Here is a 20,694-nt window from a genome sequence, read left to right as displayed (position 1 = left end):
AGTATCTATATAAACTAGTCCCCTTCCCAGTTTTTTTTTCAAATTCACATAGAGTCAGTCAGCATTAGTCTTTAGGTGCAGCGAACTGTACATGACCAAAAGTCCCTTCGTCTTCTAGTTGAGATGTTCCAGTTCTTCGTTGAAACAGTGTATCGACGGCCCTTAATATCTTACTATACATGCTACCCATATTGTTATCCATCTTCTAATAAATCATTTATTTTCTAGAAGTTTCCAAGCAATTCATCATCAGTGATTGTTCACTAGCAATGATAATAGCCTTTATTTAGGATATGAAAATTTATTTCGGATGTTCACTTCTTGTATACTGTTGAGTGCTATCGTTAATAGGGCAGACGGAACTGGTAGACGATGACCACACTTTTCTCTTTGATGAGGTCGCTCTCATCTATTTTTTTAAAATCTAGTGTTATCAACAAGCTGGCAGTTACAACGTATATATAATTACAATCAAAGTAGTAAAATAACTATTAAAAAGAACCACGCTAAGACAGGGTTACATATAACCTATACTATATGTATACAAGGATTATTTTCATGCAGAAGTATTGAATAATAAAAGGTGTGTTTGTGTACATGTGTATATTATATATATATATATATATATATATATATATATATATGCATACGTGTATACACGTGTATTATATATATGCATACGTGTATATTATATATATATATGCATATGTATATATATATATATATATATATATATATATATCGTGCATGAAGCGAAATGTTAGTTATGGATATAAATTAATTGTGTATACGTGTATGGAATAAGGATATTCATTATACGTGTATATTTCTCTGCATACGTCTGTTTTGCTGTTCACGTGCTTAATCACAAAGGTCTCAAAATATACGTTGAATGTTCATTGGGTATGTGAGAGTTTATACACGAGTATTCATTCTTACCTTGAAAACGAGACACGACTCTCGGGACACATGTAGAATATAACGCGTGCTTACATCGCAACATGACGAGAAAAAACGTGTATTCCCATCGGTGGCCTGGATGGAAAAAAAGACTGGGAGTGGTGGGGAGAGAAATCGACAGAACAGGAAATGTTACGCCGTCTGTCAGCTAAACGGGAATCACAACAGAGTCAAATAACCGGTGGGTAATTGCAATAGTGTATTGTCTGTGTATCCGCGAAAAAGGCGACCACCCCTGTAAAAAAGTGCCCAGTTGATGGTGAAGCCATTAATGTTTTTAGCCAATGTTTCGATATTTTTGTCTGAAAAGGCCAAACTTCAAAACACTTCTGTTCTTGTAAAAATTCGTCGCCTCTGTTAAAAGTTTTAGGCAGACATGCAAACATAAATATATGCATACATTTATATACAAGCAACTAAAAATTTTCGACCCCAACTGATGAAAAAGCTTGCCCTATCTCTGAATTCCTTTGTGTAAAATTTTAAATGTTTAGACCAGAAATTATCTGAGTAATTTAGTAGAGACCGCAGACGTCAATTTTTTTAACCTTGTACCCCTATTATGACCTCTTAACATTTATTGTCTTGGGCTGAAATCAAGTTATAAAGTTAGATCCATGTCCAAGGGACATATATCTAAAATTTCAAGTGTTTAGACCTAAAATTGTCGGATGAGTTTGGTAGAGTTATCAAACATCAAATCGTTGAATTTTGACCCCTGAACAGCCAATTTTCGGACCGTAAACGAATTTTCTTAAATCTCAGTACGCTGTATATCAAATTTCGAGTCTGTAGATTTAGAATTGACAGAGGTATTGCGCAGGGAAATGTACACAGACATACACACACAGACATACACGTTCACTTTTAAAGATATAGTAGCATATCAGCCGGGTGTTGCCCGGGTGTGTGGATGTGTAAGTTGAGCAAAAGTAAAAAAAGCGGTCAATTTTTTTAAATTGTGTCCTCTATTATGGCACCTTAATATTTATTGTTTTCGGCTCAAATCCAGTTATTAGGTTAGGTCACTGTCAAAGGCACCTATATCTAGTTTTGTAGAGTTCTCAAATGTAAACTTGTTGAACCTTGACCACTTAACAGTCAAAATCCTGGCCGAAAACGGATTACAAAACTTTTTCCCAAATGTCAGTACTCTGTATCTCAAATTTCGACTCTATAGACTGTAAATTGAAAGAGTTATTGCGTAGAGAAATGTACACAGTCAGACAGACACACACACATACACATACACACGCTTTCACTTTTATAGATATATAAATTTTGTGTGTATTGATTCGTGGTTTATATCATGCTTTGGTCTATTTTTTGTAACCCCTCGTTTCTCTTTAATTTTTAATATTTCCACGTTTGTAATTTTATAATTTTTACTCATTTCCTTTTCTGTTTTTCTGATATTCTAATGTAGTTTTACATCAGATATTTGCGGCACAATCCGAATTCATCCTCAACTCCAATGATCCATCGAAGTAAACTCCCCGCCGTTACATAATCTCTTGAGTTGTAAGTCATGTTAAGTTCTTTATGTGTAGTTGTTCTATAAAAGTCCTGGAGATGACGAATTCTCAGTGGACTGATGTTCTGTTTTGCCGGTTCCGGACTTCATAAAAGCAAAAGGTCATTTTCGTAATGACACAAAAAAATATGTGCACGGTTGCTAATAAAAGGTTTCATTTTTTGGAGCAATTCTGGTTTCGTATTACTTGATTGCAAAACGTGAATTAATTTGGTCCGTCAGTTCCTATCATCTATGTTTATAAATAGAATCCCCTAACTCTGAGGGGTCATACCTCTCATAATGAGTAAAATATATTGCTAACAGTTTCCAATCCTGTCTTTGCTGATTCATTTTCATAGACGTTTATGTTGCCATTTTCAGCGTAATAATTACCAACTTGAGGCCCTAGCGTCCACCATTTTTTTTTTTTAGATCTCTGGTATTTTTGTTGAATTCTTTTTAGATTTAAATTTTACATAATTCCATACAGACGAATAGTAATTAGTTTTCGAAATTCATAATTTCTTTTATGTAGACAACTTTTGCGTCCCTCTCAGGAAAAGTTCGAATTTATAACCTTCCACTCTTAATGTTCTGCAATCATCAACGTTTCGTTACATTTTTTGTCCCCTATTAATTCTATTAATTATATTTCTAGTAATTGTTTTAAGAACGTGTTTTACTTGATCTCTAGTCTTTTCTTACGAAACATGGTACTGTGCTGATATCTGTCATATCATTTATGTCTCTCTTTGGAATAATTTTCAAGCAAGACTTTGTACTTAGTTTATTTTCTTTTGAATCAATTTGGTCTAATTTCATGGTTTGCTAAAATAATATTTTCTACTTACTACACTTCACCCTGAATAATTGTCCACCAGAGAATTATGGAAATTATTTAATGTTATATGATAATATTTTGTCCTAATGGCTGAACATGGAACAATATTCAAGGATATTAAACGAGTTTCAAATAATTTTTATTATTAGAAAAGTTGATGATCATGACTAGGGCTATAACAACAGAGTTTTCTTATCATTGTTGTAGCTCGAGTATATATCCGACACATTTAGACACCGTTAATCAACCGAGAACCATATCACCGCAAGACAGTGTCATGATTATGGCTTGACAACAGCATATTCTTTTTATTGTTTTGACTCTCGTGTGTATTCGTTGATGTTGTATATTTTCTTTCATATGCGGTGATGTGGTTCTCGGTTGATTAACGGTGTCTAAATGTGTCAGATATATACTCGAGCTACAACAATGATAAGAACACTGTTTTTATAGCCCTAGTCATGATCATCAATTTATCTAATAATAAAAATTATTTGAAACTCGTTTAATATCCTTGAATATTGTTCCATGTTCAGCCATTAGGACAAAATATTATCAAATAACATTAAGTAATTTCCATAATTCTCTGGTGGACAATTATTCAAGGTGAAGAAAAAAATCGAAATATATCTTACCAATGAGAGAGTTTACAAATCTGAATTATTATATTATGTATTGTTTTTTTTTAAATGTTCTAGTTGTTTCGATTCAACATAAAAATGATAGCCAGCATAAATTCTATTTCCTAACAAATTATTTGTAGACAACTTTTATTGCGTATATACAAATTAGTTTTATAATATTCTCGATTATGGTTATAACTGTTTTTATAGAGTGGACGATGCGCTAACCATTTTACAAATTAGTTTTACAATGCTCCTTATAATCGTTATTACTGTTTTTGGAAAACGGTTGTAAGTTTACTATGAGGTAAGTTTTGTTCAATGTAATTATGATGAAACTGTGTAATTCATGATCGCATTATTCATGCAATCTCCACAGATGGACGAATTACAGATTTAACCTAGTAATTACATTGATGTAGTGATTTCTGTCTTTATCATGAGGATTTTTTTAACAAATCCGAATCCTCATAAATTGAAATTAGAAACAATTGATTGCAAATGTTTTTTCAAAATTTACGTTGTAAACTATTTTAATGTGAGGGTTTAACGGACCAAAATGCAGTATAAATTGAATACGTCATCGATCGGAAAAACGATTACATTATCGTTAACAGACGTATTGTGAACATCTTAGGAAATATATAATGCAGAAAAAGATATTATATTTTCATAAATTCAGTGTAATGAATACTTAATGGATTTCCACAATGGAATGTAGTTATATATTCAAGGAATAACGAACATAATACGCATTACTACAAGCAGTGTTTTTTTTTCAGTTGTCAAATCGCGCAAGACATTATAACTGAGAATAGAAATATATTAAGTTCTCAATAAGACTGAAACAATCTTGGGAACAGAAAGAGTAAAATATACTTGGGAGAGTTTTGCAATATGTATCACAGATTGTTTTCGAAAATAGGAACCCTTTAATAGAATATTTACTTTATTCAATGTAACTAATTAATGAATGATGTCGCTGTAAGACGAAATAGATAAGAAAATTGATTATTAATCTACCATTAAATCTTATTAATCCTTCCTTGACTCAGTGATCAAAATTACTTAGAAGACAAATGAGTTTACACATGCTCACTATCTTGAAGCAGATAAATACATATGCGTGAAAAACAAATAGAATGCCTTCTGCAGGACTTGACATGATTTGTATGCTACACGGTAAAATTAATTACGTCATTGTAATTATAATATGCATGCAAGGGCAGGACACAATCTAAATTCTTACCTAAATACAAAAGGCAGAAAAATAAAATAAAAAGACTGGCAGACAAAATGGATATTGACAATTTTGCTTATGGCTATCGTAAATTTCGGCAATATATATATATATATATATATATATATATATATATATATATATATATTTATTTATATATATACATATATATATACATATATATACATATATATATGTATATATACGTATATATATATGTATATATATAAATATATATATATATTTATATATATATATACATATATATACATACATATATATATATATATATATATATATATATATATATATATATATACGCATTATATCGTTCTTAGGCGCTTATAATGCGACTTAGAATTGCTTATTGCAGTTTGTATATGTGAAAGTCAATTTCTTTTCTGTTTTAATTTAAAGTATTCGGACAGATGAGTTTATTAAAACGCACTTACTGACGACGTTTATAATAGAGAAATGTCGAGGAAAATAATAGACTTTTACTATTAATGTAAATAAAAGTTTTGCATTTTCTCTTAGTTAGGATATGATGGTTATTATAATCACAATATTATGTAACGAAAAGTTTGCAATGTAATAAATGTGAAGGATTGTTGTTTCCGATTTTTTTCAGTTTTACTGAAACACCAGTTGTGGAATAGTCTAAACAAAGAATTATTATTTTATGTAAACGAATATTAATAGTTAATCTTTGAATAAAATAATCGTCACAAATTTTATTGATAATTTTGAACCAAACCGATGGTCAACTGAATAAAAGAAGGACCTAGTTCAAAGAATATCGGGTCATATGAGGCGTTTTAAAAAGTTATATGTGACCAAGCTTAAACATTACATGTGCAATGATTAATACCTCTATAGATTCTGTCAAATTATTCCTCGGGACAATTTTGCTTTCTGATTTACATTTTTTTGAACTGAGTCAAATGAGAAATGGAACCTGCTGGGTGGCGTAAAGTAATCAGCGCTTGCATTTGTTAAAAAGGAGATTACAGGAGTATTTTGATGAAATGAAAACAAAAGTCGTGGTGATACGCATTGTATGAACTTGTCAGGCACAGGCATTTGTATTCAGACATGGCCAGAAATCTGTGTAAACAGCTCCGAGCCTTAGCCGACCAATACTGCCACCCGATACTGGCATTGACAACGGATCTGTATGGTATGTCGTCGTATAACTATTCATATCATTCTGCAAGACGTCAAGATTAGTATGAGATACGTGGAAACAATTATTCGTAAAAATGAGCAAACTTCTTGTCAGATGGATTACCAAGTTGCTAATATTTTTACAGAAACTAGAACGGGTCGCGTGCTGGATAATGGATTTGAAAAGATGCTTAGAAGATGAGTGGAGTTTACTATAAAGACTGATTACAGATCATGAAATCTGGTTCCTTCACTATGATCTACAGACCAAATTACAGTAAATGTAAGGAAAGCGCATCAAGTAATCACACCCAGACAAGGAAAGTTCATGCTCGCCGTCTTCAGTAGCCAGATAAGAGTATTGATGTTAGATTTCACAGTAAAGTACCCTATTATGTATTACTTTGGGGGAAATTATAAGTAGCTTTAAAAGTCAAGAGATGGTACAATATCCAAAGTTTATCATCCATATTAAATAAAAGCAATCTAGTCTACAACACGCATAACACTAAATAAAAAGTAAGAGTCTGAGCGACGATATCATATTTCCTTTCCCATCTGCTTTCCTAACGTTTACCCATCTGTTTTTCACTTCTTCTCATCAAGTAGTTTTATATATCCAAACGTTTTCAATATGAGGCTGCCTTTATTTCTATCCTCATATTCTGATAGAACAAGAATTATGCTCAACAACAAACGATCGCCAAAGCTGCATCAACGATGAGAAAATTGCATAATTCTGGTGTTTTTATGCAATAAAAAATAATGGTGTCAAATTATCTATCACTACTTGTACAGGAATGTGATCTGGACTTATATTCATTGAAAACCAGAGTATTTAAATATGTTTTATTTTCTAATTTATAGTGTGCGTAATTCGCTATTTTCCATAACTATTTTGACGATATTCATATATATATTTTACTGATAACTGATAAGCCCAAATGTAGGTGGAACCTGAGTCAAGTAATTCCTGTCTGGAATTTTATGGACTGTGTGAAACACACACACACACACACACACACACACACACACACACACACACATATATATATATATATATATATATATATATATATATATATATAGTTTTAGACGTTTTTAACCTTTAACTAGACAAAAATCGTATATATATATATATATATATATATATATATATATATATATATATATATATATATGCTGCGTATCAAATTATTTATGAGATAAAATTTTTTACCAGTTTCATAAACTTACCGGTAGTTTCGTATCAAAAGCTTCGGAAACATTTGCAATACTGAGCTGCGCGTACTGTGAAATGTCCGTACTGTTCCGCGCAATGTTAATAACTTGCCATCGTAATCGTGGAATCCACGGCATTTGAAGTGTGTCAAATTATTAATAAGGCAGTTTGTTTCTTCAATGAAATGAGTCATAAAGATGGCTTGAGTAGTTCCAAAAAGAGTACAATTACAGAACAGGTAAAAAAAGTAAAACTACCCTCGAAATATCGAAAATGATAGGAAGGTATCAACAAACTGTGAAGAACTTTGTCAAGGTCACTACTAAGGTACGTAAGAGAGTTGATGAATGCAAATCTATTGTTTCACGCCGTTCTCTACTCCAAATTAAACGTAAAGTTGTTAAGAACCCTGCGTAGACAAGTCGAGAATCTTTGACGAAGACGGATTGAGGAATATCTTAAAAAGTATTCGATGTCGGCGTCTGAAAGAAATAGTAAAGTGTATTAAGCCTATGACAAAGGCTCCATTAAAGCAACATCGCATACAAAAACTGATTGAAATGGACAGAAGACAACATGAAAACGGATTATTCCAAAGTTTTGTTCACGGTGCAGTGCGTGTCACTCCTGATGCCCCAGATGGCCGGAGCAAAAAAATGGATTCTTGATTGACGACACCGTCATCAGCGTTTAAGGCGCCAACAAGGTAGTGGTGGGTAATGATTTGGACTAGGATAATCTGAGGTACTTTAGTTTGCTTATGGAGAGCCCCAGAAGGCGTAAAACTTACGTCAAATTCTTACATAGCTTTTCTGGAGCACTTTGAACCATGGCTGAAGAAGCATGAGTTGATGTTCACAAAAATCATTATTTTTATGCAGGATAATGCTCCATCGCATGCAGCAAACGAAAGCAAAGGGCATTTACATCAACTGGGGTTCTCTGGGCTACGGAAGATAATATAACCTACGGATTCACCAAATTTCAACCCAACTGTGAACCTTTGGAGTATCATGAAGCGTTTTTAGAGAAATATGAGTTGTGAGATGCTCCCAAAAGTATCGCAAGGAATAACCGTTTCGCTTTAAATCCTTTTATTTCCTGACTGAAGTAGCTGAATAGTATTCTAAGTATTTCTCAAAGTTCTTGGAGGTTTATTCACTCGTTCCATAAATATTAAAAAGAATGTAAACTCGTTAATAATTTGATGCGCAGTATATATATATATATATATATATATAAATAAATATATATATATATATAGAGAGAGAGAGAGAGAGAGAAATATATATATATATATATGTATATATATATATATATATATATATATATATATATATATATATATATATATATATATATATATATATATACCCTTGTCTGAATTATAACGAATATTATAAACAACAATGTTGCAATATTTTATCCTCATACTAAGGATAGATACTTGATTGCTCCCCAACAGAGCAAAGTGTGAGACATGGTCAAGAAAGTAGAAGATAGACATGATACCCTTAATGAGGGGCATTATTTCCACGACAAAAATTTTCCGAGCATCCCAATTGGCATTCTCTGGTCAGGGTGCCTAAGACGAAAAACAATAAACGAATGGAGACCCATCCCCATCACGAATAATGGGAGTAGATATTTATTTGCTTCTCACCACAGCAATATGTGACACAATTTCGGACATTGGCCTGCTCCTCTAAAAAAGGAGCACCTTTTCCTTCGATAAAAATTGTCTGATCATTCCCGTCAACATTTCCAGGTCGGGACGCGTCAGGTGACAAGCAAAAACTTGCCACTACTCGAAAGCCGGATGGCAAAGTTTGTGATACCCAGACGGCGTACCTTAGTCAACCAGGAACTGGGCCTTCTCCCGGTCCCGAAGCTGTCGGGCTGAGTGCTAAGAACGAGATTTTTTTTACCCATTCTCCAAGCCGCCGGAGCCGCAAGGAGATTGATTCCTACCGTGATTTATGGGGGTTGATATTTAGATTCGTGCCCACATCACCAATATTTGACACAAGGTCTGAAGGTGAGGATCCAAGCAAGCTTTTTTAAAGCAGGGGCACTCTTGCAATTACAAAAATTGCCCGAGTATCCTCGTCGACATTCCCCGGTCGAGGCGTTTCAGGTGACAATCAATTATCTTGTCCCACCAAAAAACCGGGTGGCCACCCTGGAATGGTGGACCCCCTCAGCAATACCTAGGCGATGTACCTCAGTTCGACAGGTACATGGCCGATACCTGGCCCCGCACCTGTCGAGCTGAGCGTCAAGAACGGATCCTTGACGTGTACTCTACCCATTATTTTTCAACGCCGATTGGCCACTCAAGGATAAGGGTTAAAGAGTGTAGAGTAGTCAAAAAGACAATATAGTAATCAATAGTAATGGAAGTTCGGTAAATTTGTTAACTTAAGTGGAACGGCTCATCAGAAACTTGTTCACGTTGGACTTGAAGACAACCATATTATAGACAGCTGGAAAGCGGGAAAACGGAAGATAATTCCACAGGCGTGCAGTTCTAAGAAAGAAGCTTTGATCATGGAATCTACGTTTAGCTTTAGGCACAGATAAAGAGTGTGGAAAATTATTTATAATGTTTTCAGCTAGGCTAGTGTTTCTTGTGAAAGTTTGGCGAGGGAGGACCATAGATTGAAGCTCAGTCAAACACTTTCCATGAAAATAACAATACATCAGAGACAAACTCGCAACATCTCTTCAGTGGGATAGAGGTTGCAGCGAAGAGAAAAGGACATCTCCCTCGAGGTCACGAAGTCAATTTTGAACCCTATCAAGGCAGGACAATCTTTTCTAGCAGCTCCTGCCCATATGTGGCAACAAGATTCCATCCTTGGACGTATCTGGCTCTTATATAGATAGATAATTGCATCAGCAGTGAGATATCTACTAGATCGATAGAAGGATCCGACCATTTTTCCAGCGGCCCTGGCAACAGATTTGATGTACGTATTCCATTTAAGATTGGTCGTTTACTGTCTTAGATGTGCTACCAAAGATAGTAGTGTCGTCAGCAAAAATGTCTACGAATGATGTAAGGATGTGATTTGGAAGATCATTAATGTAGATCAGGAAAAGAGTTGGGCCCAGGATGGACCCCTGAGGGACTCCAGCATTTATACTGTGAGCTTCTGATTTTTGCCCATCAACTACTACTCTTATGAACCTATCAGAAATGATTTAATAATTGAGAAGACGTGTTTCCCAGCAGTCAAACCATTAGGAGAATCATCCGAATAACGAGTAATGAGGGTATGCTCCCTTAGGGTTTGGAGATTCTATTCATAAACACTGATGCTAGGTACTGACGAATCAAATTAATTCACGTTCTGCTATCAACTAATCATAAATTAGAATTGCTCCGTAAAAATTAAACCTTTTAGCATTCACGCACATACCTTTTTGTGCCAACATGAGAAGGAGCTTTTGCTGCAAATTTATAAAGCAAGGAACCTGTACAGAAATGTTTCATCTCTAGGACTTGTATAGAATAACTACACGTCGGAAACTCTTCTAAACATGGCTTACAACTCAGGAATCACGAATAAGTACGTCCCCTGCCCTAAAATCGCCACACTCACTTCAAGCGTGGTTTAAATATAAAACAATTAAAACAACTATAAGGGTAAAATATCTTAATCGCTATATTGCTATTTCTGACTATACGGGTTTTTTTATGTGGGCACTAGACGAGCATCACGTGAGGAAACGCGTTTGAAGCTGATATGCTGGATATTATAAGAGGCAAGGTCTTTTCTCACCCACAACGAAAAGTAGATAAATATGTGAAGTACATCATGTCTCGACTGGGGACGAATGGTAGACTTACAAAATAATGTTTTCGTCTCCACATAATGCAAAAAGGGCGCCTCAATTATCGACATCGACCGGAAAAAGAGAAATTAGTTGATACAATACCAAACAGACAAATGTTACGCGAGACGTTCAATATATATATATATATATATATATATATATATATATATATATATATATATATATATATATATATATATATATATATACTTAAACTGATATTAACTAAAATATTTTAATATATTCGAAGCAATTACTTTAATAATCTGTCATTACTTTATGGCATTATTACTAGCGAGACGATACGTTTCCCGCGATTGAATGATGGTCAACAGATATTTCAATCACTTATTTTATTATTGTCACTGTAATCAGTGAAAGTGTCCATTTATCAATCAGATCAAATCGATGCATTGCTTGCAATGGTTTCAACCCAATCGCAGTGCCCTAGGGAAAAAATCAGTAGTGATTAGTCCACAATGAATTGTTGTCTACATTTTATGATAGAAATTTTATTATTGATTTCATAAAGTTATTTTATATCTAGTGGTTTGTGAATAAATGTTTAAAATAAACAGTCAAATATCATAGTCCAATTGTGATTTAGACAAAAAACTTCATTTCGAACGATCCCCTGTTATATCAATGAACTTACTGTTAACTTTATAGATAGGGTCTTACTGCTTGTACAGCAACAACTGCCCTGAATGCACATATGCCGTTAGGCTATACAAGGTATTAACTTTGGTCAAATCGCTTCTTCTTTCTTTCAACTGATGTTTTAGATTATCAAGTATTGAGACTTATCGAAGACAGTTCGATACAATACCTATCTAAGATCAAGGTCAGATACATAAAGTGTATTTGTGTGAAATTTCATAAAAATCGTCATAGAATATTTGAGTCTATTGTGAATGAACTCACATACACAGACAACGTTATTTTCATATAATCTATCTATCTATATTTTTATAAAGTAATAGGGTTCGTGTGTTTATGTCTGTGTGTACAGCTCTCCACCATCAACGAAATATAAAGGAGGTAAGAGGGTAGATCTCTCCTGGTAGAGAAACATTAGAACCCATTTTAGGATGTTTCTGTTATAGGAGATATAAGAATCTTTGCCTAATTTCTTTATATACTATTCTACAAACCACCCCCATATCGAATGACTTATGCTCATTTGCATATCACATTATATTAAATCTCTTTAACTAATTACCTCGACCTTATTACATATTGGAAATATTCTAATCATTTCAACTGTACTATTTACAAAATCTATTTAACATGTAATCTATATTCTATCTTCTATCTATCTATATCTATATCTATATCTATCTTCTATCTATATATCTATAAAAACAGAGATGTGTGTGTGCCACAGACGATTTCTGATTGGTTAATCCTATAATCACATCTCCTAAAAAACAATCGTTTCTACGCTCTTACCTTTATCATAAAATATTATGGCTTTATTTATTGTCCATCTTGGAAGGGTTTAATGTTTTAATAACTTGTTATTTTCAAATTAAAAAAATACGAAACTATTATACGAAACTAAACTACACGAAATACGCGCACACACGCACACGCACACACACACGTTCACTACCGTCACGTTGTTATGGCAACCAAACCCGCTGACTTCTTTTTCTCATTTTACTCGTGGTCTTAAATTCATTTCGGGTGTGTATTACTGTACACATAGATTCGAATAAGTTGCCAAAAAAACAAATATATAACAAATAAATGTTATCAAAGGCAAATTTTTCGTGTTTTTATTCAATTTAACATGTTTATTCAGCTCGAAAAGCATACAGTGTTTACCGATGTATTGGAAAATTCAAGATGGCGGCCGATTCTCTCTTTAACACGGTAAGTTTGGAAAAAGGTGTAATAAATAAAAAACCGGTTAAAATACTGTTAAATAAAGAGTTATTAACCCTTATCCTTGAGTGGCCTCTGGGCCTTGATAAGTGGTGACACCCATGTAAAAAAAAAATCACTCGAACAGTTTTCTTTTTAGAATGTACAGTTTTAAAAGTTTAAAAACTATATAGTTTTTACTTCAGGAAAATTTATGGGTCAGTTATTACGATGTGCCCTGTTAAAATACTGTTAAAAACTCGCTCAATATATGTTACCGTGACATAGGTTGACATATATTCGGCGGGTTTTTAATAGTATTTTGTATAGATTTTTTATTTATAACACCTTTTCCCAAACTTACGGCGTTAAAGAGGGTGTGAGACGCCATCTTGAATTTCCCAACACATCGGTAAACACTGTATGTTTTTCGAGCTGAATAAATATATTACATTGAATAAAAACACAAAAAAGATATCCAGTTAGGTAGAAAAGTAACTTATCTTGCCTTTGATAACATTTATTTATATATTTGTTTTTGACTATTTTTTCGAATCTATGTGTACAGTAATCTTGCCAGGATGCGGAGGAAAATGAATGAAGGGGGAGGGGAATAAAATAAAAACATTTTGGAAACAGAGTAAGTTTGAAAGAATTGCTTTGCACAGAAAGAAATTAATGAAAAAATAAAATTAAATTTCTTTTCTTTCTTGATTTTTTTTTTAGTTTTTTATGAAACAGGAAGTCAAAATTAAGACTATAAAAAACAATTTTTATTAAGAGCGAACCTCAGTCGTCAGGTCTGTAAAAAAAAAGACGTGGAATAATAAATGTTTTCTAATACAAATTGTTTTTACTTATGTGTTCATTTGTCTCTTTGAAGTTCGTTTGTTTAATATATCGGTTTGCAATATAATTTTGTCATTCTGTCAGACTCAAATTTTAAATCTATATATCTATAAAAGTGAAAGTGTGTGTGTGTGTGTGTACATTTCCCTACGAAATAACTCTGTCAATTTTTAGTCTACAGACTCGAAATTTGATATACAGGGTACTGAGATTTGGAAAAATCTATGTGATTGGTTTTTAGCCAGAAATTTGGCGATTAAGGGGTCAAAGTTCAACGATTTGAGCTTTGAGAACTCTACCAAACTTCTCCGACAATTTTGGGTCTACACACTTGAAATTTTAGATATAGCTTCCGTGGACATGGATCTAACTTAATAACTTGATTTGAGCCCAAAACAATAAATTTTCAGGGGTCATAATAGGGGTCAAAGTTTAAAAAATTACCCCCTTTTTTTTGCTCAGCATACACCTCCAAACACCCGGGCAACGCCGGGCACCCATGCTATTATTAAATAAAATAGTACATATATAGATATATAGATAGATAGATACATAGATAGATATATAGACATAATCCTTACATTTTATGACTGGACATATCGGCGCTGTCGCAAAGACTGAAGTGATTTTCTATTATCTTGAATTACTTGGTTATCATAAAAATCGAGAGGAGAACAGTAGTCCTGATTATTAAAAAATTACGTATAATAAATCCTCATCACAAAAAATTAGAAAACAATAAATGTAAATTTCTGCAATTATTACATTTATAAATAATAATAAATGTAATTATTATTCTGCTATAAAACATAGTATGATCGCTATCCTATCTTATCATAATCTATATACCTATAAAGGTAAAATTGTCTGTGTGTGTACATTTTTCTACTAAACTACTTCGTCAATTTTCAGTCTACACCCACGGGATTTGACATAACGGGTGTTGCGATGTGAGAAAATTAGTTTTCGGCTAGAGATTTGGCTGTGAAGAGGCCAAAATTTAACGATTTTACCTTTGAAAACTACTCAATTTTTGAGAATTTTGTGTTGCAACACTTGAAATTTTAGATGTATGTGACTTGGACATGGATAACACTTTTTAGTTTTATTTGAATCCTAAACAATAAATGTAAAGGTGTAAAAATGGGGGGGGGAGTTATAAAAAATTGACCTCTGCGGTCTCATTCGCCAATTTGGGGTGTAAAAACTTGAAATGTTTGATGTAGGTTATCGTGACATGAATCAAACGTTTTAATATATATCCTTATATGCACATAATGATATGAACAGTACATAGTAACCGAGCAACTGCTAGTTCTTAATAAAGCGACCAATTCTTTTTTCAGGGTGAATAATTTTGAAAAAATGCGTATATGTACACACACACTGAAGTAATGTAATATTGATGACACACAGTAGTATATAATGTCAAGAAAAATATTTTGATGATAATAATACTACTAATTAACATTTTCCCCATGAAGTAGGCTTTCCAGTTGGTGAAGTGTTAAAAAATCTGAACGCCAAAGTAAACGATTCTTCGGTTTTACTAGGAAGGTGTCGCCTTATGGGTCCATCGATCAGTATGGCTTCGATAATACATCGATGAGACGTGAGCTTAATAAACACATTGTTTTATTTACGAGACAATTACAAATAGATCGATAATAACTAAGGGCAATAACTCTTCTTAACATCAGATGTAGAACAAGGGGACATAACTATCACAATTTCCCTCTATTTCCATTGAGCGTAATTTCATCTTATTACATGCAATACTTTTATTTTATTGTATTTCTCTACTTTTACAATTATTCTTTTTTCATGTAAATGAGAAACTATAATGACTACTTTTCCGAGGGAGCAGGGATCTTTATGGATCTATACTTTATGAGGCGTTTGCACAAATTCGGGATCATTGTTCGGGAAAAGATCACAATGGCTCACTTTTGTGTGATTCCGTAGTCGGCTGGCGTATGCGAGTAGCTAATGCCTGCTTCTCTGAATATATAGATGCTGGCAACGTTTCTGGTGGTGAATTGTGCTGAAGTGTGGGTGGTGTTAAAACAATGTTGATGATGACTGCCCATTTATATTGTTTTTAAATTCAAATGAACAGCCACAGGAGAAAGTGAAATATACCCTTCTAAGACCTGGTTGTCACAGCTTGTGAATTTCAAAAATGTAATTTAGATGTAAGTACAGTTTAGAAAAACAATATAGTATAAAATGTTGTTTCAAACTTGAAAAATGTGATAAAAACGTATGGAATGCTTTACAGCGATGTTACACCATCTTGACCGAATCGAGCAGCAGTGGCCGAGTGGCATAAAAGATCGTTTTTAAAAGGCAGGAGACATATAATGGAAATGAAAGGTGTAGCAGGAGTTTGGAATCAGAACACCAAAGTTGATTGACCAAATAAAGAATTTCATGGATAAGAATTGGCGTGTTTATAAAGACAATAAGTGCAAGGTTTAGTACCAGAGTGGGAACTGTACATACAATTATTAGCGAGGAATTAAATATGTGAAACATTTTCGCGAAGTTTCTTCTCAAATGCACTAAGACATATAAGAGAGAAAAAGATTATCATGGGCACCAGTACAGTTGAACAGCCTTTCTGTATTTCAAAATTTTCTCCCCGTGACTTTTGGTTATCACTTAACTAAAGGAACCTCTAATAGTGTGAAGGTATTAGAGAAATGAGGAGGTAAAAGTGATTGTGACAGAGATCATAGACACGCTTACACAAGAGAAAACCCATGGGTCCTTCCAAAAATTGTTGAAACACTAAACCAAGTGCACAGCAATCCAAGGGGATTACTGCGAAGGGGACTAGAGTTATATTTGTGTACTATAAATAAAAGTGGCCGTACAAAAAAAGTCTGCAAAATGATTTACGGCAGCTCATGCCATGCTTTCAAGTATCGAGTTTATTCTAACTAGTCCGATAGATTAACTACTTCCTCGAAAAATTTGACTACGTTTACACTCAACTATTTATAGTCTTTTGGGGTCGCAGAATGCTAAAAAAGTCAGGGTTTCCATCCTTTGTTTTCTCATTCTAGACATTTAGAAGTAAGTGTTGTTACTCATGCTGCTTATCATATATATATATATATATATATATATATATATATATATATATATATATATATATATATATATATATATATATATTTCGAACGAAAAACAATAACTAAGTAAAATTAAACCCTGACCTTATAAATATATACCAGGCGACACATAGGCAAAAAATTTTAATAAATGCATATATAAACATATATATATATATATATTTATATATATATACATATATATATACACATATATATATACATATATATATATATATATATATATATATATATATATATATATATATATATATATATATATAAGCAACAGTACCCGTCGTTGACTGTGTTCAAAAGCAGCCTACAAGAAATGGACTTTGATTTATAAAAAAAGTATGATAGGTTATGAAAAGGAAGGGGTGTCAAGAGATAGCTTCGAATTTAGGGATATAAAAACCAAAGCAAAATATGATAAAAGTAAAAATAAAATAGATAACCCCCATAATTCATTATATTATACCTGTTCACACCGAAACACTTAACACAATATTCTGTGGATCTATATTAAAACACCTTGTAAAAGTTAAATATATTTCCATGCTATGGAGGGCAGGTGCGAACGAACACCCCATAATTTTATTATACCATATTTCTTCAAAATGAATCATAATTATCAAAATATACTTACGCAGATAGATATAAAAAGTCTTTATTAAAGTGTGTGCCTATTTCCATTCTATGGATGCCAGGCGCAAACACAGACCCCATAATTTTATCATACCATCCCTATTAAAGTTAAAACATACTTATCAAATTATTCTTATGTACATCTATATAAAAAACACTTGAAAACGTTTTTTTTTAATTTTTACACTTTTTAATTCCATATTTTGTGGACCAGCCGCGAACGCAGCCCCCACAATTTTAATGCACCGCCGGTCTGCCAGATCAAACATACCCATTCCTGTGTCTCAATACATCTTCTATCATTATATGTAATCAGTTTTTTTTTTAAATAGTCAACCATATAGGAGCCTATTCGTAACCACACACACATACACACGAACACACGCACGCACACACACACACACACGCACACACACGCACACACATTCAGCTTTATATTTAGCACGTGTTACATTTCTTGGAAAACAGATCACTGTTGATTATGGTGTCAAATAAATGGATATACCCGTCCCGACACTCTTCTCAATATATTTTCCGATTATACTTGCCCATGCTTTTCAGGACTTTGTCATAGAAGTCGGCTTGAGTTTCAGAACCACTGGTAGAGTGTTCAATCTGAGGAGATCTAAAACCTTCCGAACACTTGTACGTGTCCTTATATGCTGATGTTTCTGACTTCGTCGCTTAGACGGAAGAGGACCAGCAGCTGGTTATCAACAGATTTACAGCAGCATGCTCTTCCTTTGGTTTCACTGTGAGCTTGAAGAAGAGCAAGGTGATGTTTACTCCACCAATGTATTGCGAACTTTATATTGATGGTGCCAGATTAGGTGTCGTTGACATATTTGTTTTCCTTGGTAGCACCTTGTTGAGGAATGTTTTGCTGGGTTCAGAAATACATTCTCGCATCTAGAAGACTTCTGTTGCTTTTGGCAAGTTGGAAAAGCGGTCATGGCGTGACAGATGTTTTACTTATTCAATCAAAGTAGAAGGTTATCAGGCATGTATGCTAACTATCCTATCATACTCATCAGAAAGGTTGACCATTTATCATCACAAACTGAAATGGCTTGGGAGGATCTATCAGGGATACATAAGGACGATCCCTAACATAAAGTGGCAATATTATTCCTCAGAGAGCGGGTTGTCCAAGTATTGGAAGCATGAAAACCAACAATGAGATGCGTCCGGCTGTTCTATGGTGAGCTGGCGGCTGGCACGCGCTCACAGCAAAAACCAGGGGGGGATTCAGGGACTGTTTGAAAGACAATCTTAGGAAGGTTTGCATAAATGTTTAAAGGTTGGAAAGAATAACCAGGAATAGGTGTGAATGGCGAGGAGTTGTCTCAGAGACTTGCAAGGTATTGGAGACAAAGAATTTGAAATAGGCAGAATTGAAGAGGAATCTGCATAAAGGGTATATGAAGGATTTAGATGCTTGTGGGGCTGGCTGAAATTGTGAGCTACGTAAGCGCGTCCTACTCTCCAAAGTTGGGTATGTGAACCACACGAAATCACACGAGAGACGCCCTTGTGTGCACTTGCCTTCGCGATGAGACAGCCTGTGTTGTGTGTGGCAGAAAGTGCAAGTCGGCTGCAGGTCTCAGTAGGTATATGGTTGTGCACGGACATTATACAAAAGAGTTTTCCAGTAAACCCGGGACAGACACTTGACTTTATGTGCCATCTTTGCATCAGGATATGTAAATCGGTTGTTGTTTGAAGAGCCGCCTTCGTGGCTATGTTTGAGGAATTGGGGAATTTAGTTGGTGGATGTTTTTGTTGGGACGTGCGGCAACTATCTACAAAGATAAATCATTCACACAGACACACACACACACATACACACACACATATATATATACGTGTGAGAATATAAACTAATATATATGTATATATATATACATATATATATATATATATATATATATATAAACGTGCTTTACATCAATCCGTAATTATTTATCGATAACTAACATTCTTGTATCACTACCTTTTTTAAACAACGTGTTTAATCTGGTTTTGATATGTTTAATCTTTATAGAATAATTCGGCATATGTAAAAGCGCAGAATATTAAGATTTATCAAAGTTATTGGCGAAAAAGTTTTAAGAAGCAACAAACTAATATCATTCAACACTTGATGTTTTTTTTGTGTTAAATATTCAGTATATTTTTCATTAAATATATTATTGTATAAGACGTTTTTGATATTGTTTGGTTATTCGTATTATTTGGATTGATCGGTTAACTGTTCTCATCTTGAGTGTTGTTTTCCTAACGTTTCTGTCGAGGTAACTTCCGACCTTCTTAGGAATATTTCTCTTGAACTTGAGAATTTAAACGAACTTTTCGAATGGAACATCCTTTTTACTTTAGAATCGTAGATTTTTTTTTATTCCATCAGCCAGGGCTGGATTAAGGTCCTAAGTAATTTTCAATTGTATTTTCGTTCGCCTACACTGAGAATGGAACCCTCAACCTTCAGGAGAATATAACTTTTACAATTGTTTTGTTTTCCAACGACTTTAACCGTTGCGCCAGGAGTATTTATAACTAGAAATAAAATAAATAAAAAAACTTCGTACTATAAATGTTCGTAAAAATGCATTTGCACATTACTTAGAAGCGCTATGCGCTCATGGCTTCCTGAACAAAATCATGCTCCTACCGGAAACAAAGTATTCCGTTTGAAATTCTTTCCAAGTTCCCGAGTTCGAGACAATATTCCGAGTTCGACAAGATTCAGTTAAAGAAGGTTGGAGGTTTGATTGACCGAAACGTTGCAAAAATAATA

Source organism: Euprymna scolopes, chromosome 21, assembly GCF_053919585.1.
Source record: "Euprymna scolopes isolate OS-2025 chromosome 21, ASM5391958v1, whole genome shotgun sequence".
Classification (NCBI taxonomy): Eukaryota; Metazoa; Mollusca; class Cephalopoda; order Sepiida; family Sepiolidae; genus Euprymna; species Euprymna scolopes.
This window is presented reverse-complemented; position numbering follows the sequence as displayed.